Source organism: Carassius auratus, unplaced genomic scaffold, assembly GCF_003368295.1.
Source record: "Carassius auratus strain Wakin unplaced genomic scaffold, ASM336829v1 scaf_tig00008539, whole genome shotgun sequence".
NCBI classification, from domain to species: Eukaryota; Metazoa; Chordata; class Actinopteri; order Cypriniformes; family Cyprinidae; genus Carassius; species Carassius auratus.
Window position 1 is genome coordinate 95,329 of NW_020523950.1, and position 7,806 is coordinate 103,134.

Below are 7,806 nucleotides of genomic sequence, written 5' to 3' on the forward strand. Positions count from 1 at the left end.
GCATCAGTTTTCCGATCACCAGTAGTTCTTTCATACAGTACAATTCAATAAACCGGTTGAAGAAAATTGTTCACCGGTTCTTTTGCGCTCGACGTAATGCCGTCATTGGCGATGATTGCACTTGATTCAAGCCTTCGGTTTACCCGCGCTCAAAAAATTAGCACAGAATCAGTTCAGAATCAATGAATTGGTTCAAAAAGATCCGGTTACATCGAATGATTCGTTCGCAAACCGGATATGACAAACTGCTTTGTTTTGAACTCTCTCTCTCACACAGACACTGAAGAGAAGACAATGCTGAATAAAGTCGTAGTTTTTGCTATTTTTGGACCAAAATGTATTTTCGATGCTAACTGACCCTCTGATGTCACATTGACTACTTTGATGATGTTTTTCTTACCTTTCTGGACATGGACAGTAGACCGTTCACACAGCTTCAATGGAGGAACTGAGAGCTCTCAGACTAAATATAAAATATCTTAAACTGTGTTACAAAGATAAACAGATGTCTTGCTGGTTTGGAACAACATGAGGGTAAGTTATTAATTACATAAATTCGCTATTTGGGTGAACTAACCCTTGATTATAAAAATATCTTGTTTGAATTTAGACACTTTTTTTGTTTATACAGTATTGTTAATGTACATTACTGTATGTTTGTGCAGTACATCTGTTTTATGCAGTACAGCACTATGCTTAATACTGTCATTCATGCAGAGCATTACGCTGTATTTTATGCTTTTTTTGTTTATGAAGTACATCACTGTATGTTTAAAGTAACAGTTTATAAACTGGTTTTAATTGAAAAATAAAATCCAAGTGATTTATCCTCCATTAAGACAACTTGTCATTTTAAATGTTAAGCACTTTAGTCTATTCAGCTTTTCATAGTTAAGACAACTTCACAATTCAAGTCCACTAAACTTATGTACATTGCACTTGTATTATAAAGTCCTATCAGCTTTATTCTTAGTTAAGGCAACTTTACAATTTAAGTTCAGGCAACTTAAATGATGTCTATTGCACTTGTTTTTTTAAGTCATGTCAACTTAATCGTAAGTAAAGACAACTTCACAATTTAAGTTCAGGCAACTTAAATGATGTCTATTGCACTTGTTTTTTTAAGTCATGTCAACTTAATCGTAAGTAAAGACAACTTCACAATTTAAGTTCAGGCAACTTAAATGATGTCTATTGCACTTGTTTTTTTAAGTCATGTCAACTTAATCGTAAGTAAAGACAACTTCACAATTTAAGTTCAGACAACTTAAATGATGTCTATTGCACTTGTTTTTTTAAGTCATGTCAACTTAATCGTAAGTAAAGACAACTTCACAATTTAAGTTCAGACAACTTAACATTTTAAGGCAGCACGAACACTTACTTTTTTAAGTTGAAACAACAAATTTTTTTTTTACAGTGTACTTTATGATGTCTACACACTGGAAAGAAATGTGTGGAATCTACTGAATCATATAGAGATGGACTTAGTCAGCAGGAAAGGGTGCAATAATTTGACAAACTAAAGTTAATAGGTGATTAAGAACCATACAAGCTGGTTCATTTGCTGTGGACTAAAAACCAAACAATTCTTCCTTCTATTTCTTCCCCCGACATAAACTGAGTTTCTATTACCCTTCAAGCTGTGAAAATTAAAATTGAAAATTGAAAATACACCATCATTTTGCAGTAGTTTTTTGTCGACATTTATAAAATGTCACAAAAGTAAAATCACATTGCGCAAATCTGTAATAGAGACGCAGCTATAGTGAATTACTTTATTTTTTGCCAAGACCATACACAAGTTCCATTTGAATATGGCTGACTTCCGGATTGATGACGTGTCATGAAAAAAACTCTGCATGAAATATGAAGTCAGGACTAGTCTGCATGGACTGAATAAAGCAAACCAGTATCTCACCAATAAAGTTAAGATGGATGATGATTGTAATGTAGGTAAAGACGATTACAGTGAAATACGTACACCATTTGATTTGAAAGTCTGTTATTATTAGGCCTAATGTGCAAACAAATAGACCGTGTATGTGTGCTCTTTGTTAGCCACATTCAACAAATTCAAAATGTTTTTATTAGCTTTTTTAATTTGTGTTTTCCTCAAATTCTGAATGGATTCGTATATATCTATACATACAGTCAGGTTAAGGCAACTGGTATAGCCGTCTGCTGGCATCTCCGTGTGGTCCTGTTTGGTATTGCAGTTTGACTCATGTATAGAAAATTCGGACCCACTTTATATTAAGTGGCCTTAACTACTATGTACTTACATTTTAATTAATAATTTAGTACAATGTACTTATTGTGTACATACATGTTTTCACATTGTACTTATATATATTTTTTTTTTAAAACGACATGTAATTACATCTGTATTTAATTTCTGTAATTACATTTAGAATTGCACTGTTGACCCATACTTTACACCTTAACCCACCCTTAAACTTACCCATACCTCAAACCCTCTCCCTAACCTTACCCCATCCCACCTCAATACCAGCAAAAGTGTTTTACAATACAATATGAAAACAATAAGTACATTGTACTTAATTTTTAATGTAAGTAAATAGTAGTTAAGGCCACCTAATATAAAGTGGGACCGAAGATTCTCTAAACAAATGTAACATTTATTTGTTTCCTCACAGTTTTCGGGGTTGCACTGTATACATAAATTGTGAATTATGAAAATGTATGTTTGAATTTATCTTGAAAAATACTTGCAGTAAATATAGTTTTGTGGGAATCATCCTCAATTATTATATGTTTCAGATCTTAATACTTTTCCTTTTGTTATACTGGGATAAAACATACTGGGATGTATGCTAAAATTGTTGGATGTGATGTCCTACCTAGAAAATTTTCCACCAGCTGCCACTGTTTATAAATCAATCATATGGAACATCTAAGGGGGCATTCCTGGTATAGCAACAGAAGGGGCAAGGGCTTTCAATCCCAAGCTGTTTGCTTCCTTCCTTACTTCCCAACCAAAGCTTGCTATTTCTTGGTATTCATATTCCTGATAATCTTTCAGAATTAGTCTAGAGGCAGTTCTCCCATTTCAACTAGGTTTGTATTACCTATATCTTTTTTAAGTAAGGTTTCGTTTGCTGAACCTAATCACTGCACAATGAATTATTTTCAGTGAGTGACAGCTTGTCCGGTAACACCTTAATTTATTCAACATTTAACATTTATTCCTTTTGGGCATTTTTCTACACTGTAAAATGTAATTAGTTGACCTTACTTAAAAAAAGTATGCAAACTCATTGCCTCAAAAAAATTAAGCAAAGTAAGCTCAAGATAAGTGAGTTAGAAAAGCTTGTTTATTTTAAGTGTGCAGTACTAAATCAAGTAGTACCACTAATACGGTTTTTTATGTTCATGTAACTTAATAGACATGATTTGTGTTAACTTAATTTTTTCATTTTGTGTGGATTGCTTGATATAAATTTAACCCCACTTAGAATTACTAAATACCTACAACTTAACATTTTTAGTTCTGCGCACTCTTTTTTTCAAGTTCACTTAAATTAAAGAAACCAATTTTCTTGAATGGGTCCTTGTTGCAGCTGCCCAGGTTTGGGTCCAACCTGTGGCCTTTTTTCTCTCTTTATCTATTTTTGCTGTTACTATCTGATAAAGGCAAACACACCACAAACATATACTTTAAAAGAACACTCAATGGGTTGATTCAGCTCCATTACAACATTTATTCAATGCACATTCAAGTACAAACAGCAGTTAAACAACAAAGTTGTTGTTTGATTTAACTGTAGAAAATAAAGGAAAAATATAAAAAATAAAACCACATTTCTGTGAGCTAATAAGAGTCTCCCAATATTAAACAGGTAAAAACCTGATAACTACAGGACTTCAGTGCATGGAAAAATCAGTGCATTTCTGATCAAAGCTGGAAGTACAACAAATGCTTTTGTTTCTCAAATTGAACAGTCCAAAGATTAAACCACCACAAAGAAAAAAAATCAGTCCTTGGGGTTTGTATTTGTACTACATTAAAACTATTAAAAGTTTTCCAAAAACACAAATGTAAACAGGACAACCTTGCTAGGTTATTTTCTGACATTATCATCTAATAACAACTAACAACACTTTGCAAACAGCTCTATTTCCACCATTAGCATACCTGCATAACATGGTACAGACTTCAATGGAATTTTTTTCTTTTTTAAAATGAGATCGTAAATTAGCGTGAACAGTTGCATGAAAGCATCAAACTTTCTCTGATAACAGGAGAACATTAATGGCTGCAAAGCTTACAAAGTGCTATCTGACAGCTCTTTACTGTTCTAACCCAGAAGACTGTTCTTCAGAGTTAACAGTTTTGATGGGAGTTTTTTCTTTCCCAGTCCAAGCATCACAGTCTGAATGAAGTTGAGTGTATTTGCCATGCATTTTGGGTAATCCAAATGCAATACATATGTAAGTCCAAACAACAGACAAACTGCCTGAGGCAAGTTTTTAATATGATCCATGACAATACCTCCCTCCAGAATGATGGCAGTGGAGATGGGCTGGAGGTCCACTGAGCTTTGACCCTCATGAGGACTATCTTCACTGACAACTGTCAGCACACCAACAGTGATGCATTCTAGGGCCACGTCTCTCGTTGTATCCTACAAAGAAACACATTCTTCAGCATTGCAATTTATGCTATTCTAAAACATTTATTTTTAGTGTTGTAATGTTATCAGAGAATATGGCTTTAAATATGTTTTCACACTGGATTGTTACAATAAAGCAAACAAAAACTTTTCAACCTAGACTCCAACTCCTTAGATTTTAAATTTATGAATGTGTATAACGTTTATGTGGAAAATTTTATTTTTATTTACTGGCTGTTTACATATCTCTCAGATTAGTTGTAGAGGTATTGCTATACAAAATACATCAGTCACTGTACAAAATGTATATTGTATATCGAGCGGATAGAATTACATATTCTATGTCAACACAGGTATAGTTTTATATTCATGCAGACAAACTTTTTCTTATGTGCAAGTACTTACAGAGCAGGTCTTGTAGAATTCACTGGATTCATCACAGAGTAAAATGGGAATGCCTTTGAGGACAACAGAGTGAAGTACTGTCACGTCTGGTTTCTAATGATACACAGAGAGAGAATAGACCAGTTAACAGAGTAATTTGCAAGACACAAGCAGACAGGAAATAAAATAGGTTGGTCTGAATCGGCTCATTTGATGAACTATCATACAGATCAAAAGCAAAATGAACCTACTTACCTTACAGCTTATGTGCTGAATCAGCTCCCTGAGTTTCTGACCAACAGTTCCCTTCTTTGTTTTGAAGAGTTTGATGAAACGTGGCGTGTACTGGTCCAGAGCCTCAAAAGTCTCCCTCAAGATTCTTACTGGCGATTCAATTAAACTCAGCAAACACCTGAAGTAGAGAGAGGGGTGGGTAGGGATGGAGAGGTGGCAGAGGTATTAACATTCCAACAAGTGTTTGGATTTCTAGCCACACACCTTGAATTTATTTTTGATTTGCATTATTTTATTGGTTGAGAATCAAAATAGTTTACCTGTCTCTCTGTGAAGAGTGCTGGCCATCGTTCAACCATTTTCAACCAGGATTGCTACATCCTCACATCCAGCTTTTCGAAACTTTGTGCGATAATTGGCCATCTTAAATTTAAGGCTGTTTATCCAGCCATACCATTTGTGTGGTCCAGGCTCAGTGAGGCAGGGGTATTTTCTGATCAGTGCTTGTGCAACACTGCTGAAGTCATCATCTTAATGGGCTATAAGTCGAACCCACAGTATCTATAGAGACAGTCCAGAAATACTAATTACATCAAATATTTGAAATTCAAAATATGCACAAAATATTCTGTATGATGAAATATACTATAATGATGAATTAATTTTAGCACACAAGAATGATTTAATTTGATTTTCTTTTGTTATAATCCAACTGCTCTGATGTAAGCATAACTTTTACTTTATCATGCAATAATAATACAGTTATTATTTTCAAATACCTTTTACTGCTGGGACTACCTATGTGTGGATTGATCACCATCTGCTTGAGCCTGGAAAGGGAAAATAAAAAAAAAAATACAACATTTTAACACAACCATAGCTCACCACAACTCAAATACAAGTACATGTGAAAACTATAACATAAGCCTATAACCCACAATGACAGTTCCCAGTATTAAAATGTACATATGTACAAGATGACCTTAAAGAATAATGTAAGCCACTGAGTATGCCAGCAAATACATTCATAACAGGCTATGATAAACGGAGTGTAAAAATATTTTCAGACAGGGAGACACTCTACTCCTCTGTACCGAGTCTGATCTAGGTACTACACATGGTAACCATGGAAACGGCACAGCTACGAATATCGACTAGTGTTAAGTGCTGAGTGTTAAATAAAATAACATTAAGTTAACGTAGTTGACTGTCGTGATATCCCCAATCATATGTCGAAACACAGTGGTAATCCTGTCTTTGATAAAGACAAGACTGTTATTAACTTTACAGCCTATTTTAAAATAAAATGATAAATCCAGACTTGTTCTGATATTCTGCCTGAGTTTATAAACAACAGTTATAAAGCTCAGTAAACTCACAAACCGCCGGGATCAGTTTGTCATCATGCTAGTCAGATGGGCGCGGGCGCGGGCACGTTCGCATGACGAGCACGCCCGCGACCGTTACACTAAAGTTTTTCCTCAATTTGAAAGTGACTAGTCTTTAAAGTTACCTATTTTCAACACAGAGGAAGTTTTGGATTGAAAAAATAATGAAGTATTGACCAAGTTTCATCAAAATATAGCCACGTTATGTCCATGTTAGTTAGCTAGCTTTAACCGACATTACTACACACACATCAGTACTAGCAAGCACACACTGACGCTGATTTAACGTACAGAAACAAAACGGTCTGCAAAAGGTTAAAATATTTACTCACCAAATGAGTGTGCCAAGCACAAGAATCGCTGTTATGATGAAGATAAACAAAAGCGCCGTTGAAGCGATGTTTAGGTCCAGCTCCACTTGGTCAGTTGCAGGCACGATGTGACATGTCTGCAAAATTACGAATCCCGCCACGCCAAGACCCGCCCTACGAAGCAGCTTGATTGGTTGGGGTTAGGCAATTCACCTGGATTGGTTAAGGTTGGTCAGGGGATATGACCTGTACAAATCAGGTACGTAAGCGCCTGGCCAATAGTAGCTATTGAAGGGCGGGGCCATAGTGGTGAACAAATATCGCCGTCTAGCGTAGAGAGGACTGATCTGCGCATGCCCACAGATCATAAACTTACTTTTTCTAAATTAATCTAACTCAAGTAAACTGAGCTGGTAAGATTTTTCAACCTCAAAGTACAAGTAACTTACTATAAGCAAGTGTAAATAGCAGGTTGATAAAAACTGATTAAAGTCAAATTAATATTTTTAATTAAATAGCATGTTTGCATTTACAGTGTACCAATTTCTGAAATTAATTCTAAAGTTTAATTTAGAGTCCATCATTTACTTGTTTGAACTGATGACAATACATTTTGATATTCAAGATGGGATTATTTTTCTTATTGTGTTTTTGCCACAGAAAACCGCAACTATTTGCCCATTTCTCCACCTCATTCACAGCATTTTGCTTTTTTCATATATTTGTGAATATATTTTTTATTTGCAAGTCTTTTTAAACTCTATACGTCCAGTCTTGTAAAACCTCTACGATTTATTTGTGGATCTCATTCTATTTAGTTTGTGAATATGTTTAGTTTTTGTTAATCACTTT

At 34.8% G+C, this 7,806-nt stretch overlaps 2 long non-coding RNA genes across 2 annotated transcripts; both read right to left on the bottom strand.

Moving 5' to 3' along the window:
• Positions 1 to 3,705: 3,705 nt before the first annotated feature.
• Positions 3,706 to 5,723, bottom strand: LOC113072080 (uncharacterized). The gene is made up of 3 exons (XR_003280265.1): positions 5,576 to 5,723; positions 5,277 to 5,433; positions 3,706 to 5,128 (listed from the first exon to the last, which is right to left on the bottom strand). It is a non-coding gene; the product is annotated as an uncharacterized LOC113072080 (long non-coding RNA).
• On the bottom strand, positions 5,719 to 7,419 carry LOC113072079 (uncharacterized). The gene is made up of 3 exons (XR_003280264.1): positions 6,976 to 7,419; positions 6,035 to 6,085; positions 5,719 to 5,816 (listed from the first exon to the last, which is right to left on the bottom strand). It is a non-coding gene; the product is annotated as an uncharacterized LOC113072079 (long non-coding RNA).
• Positions 7,420 to 7,806: the final 387 nt, after the last annotated feature.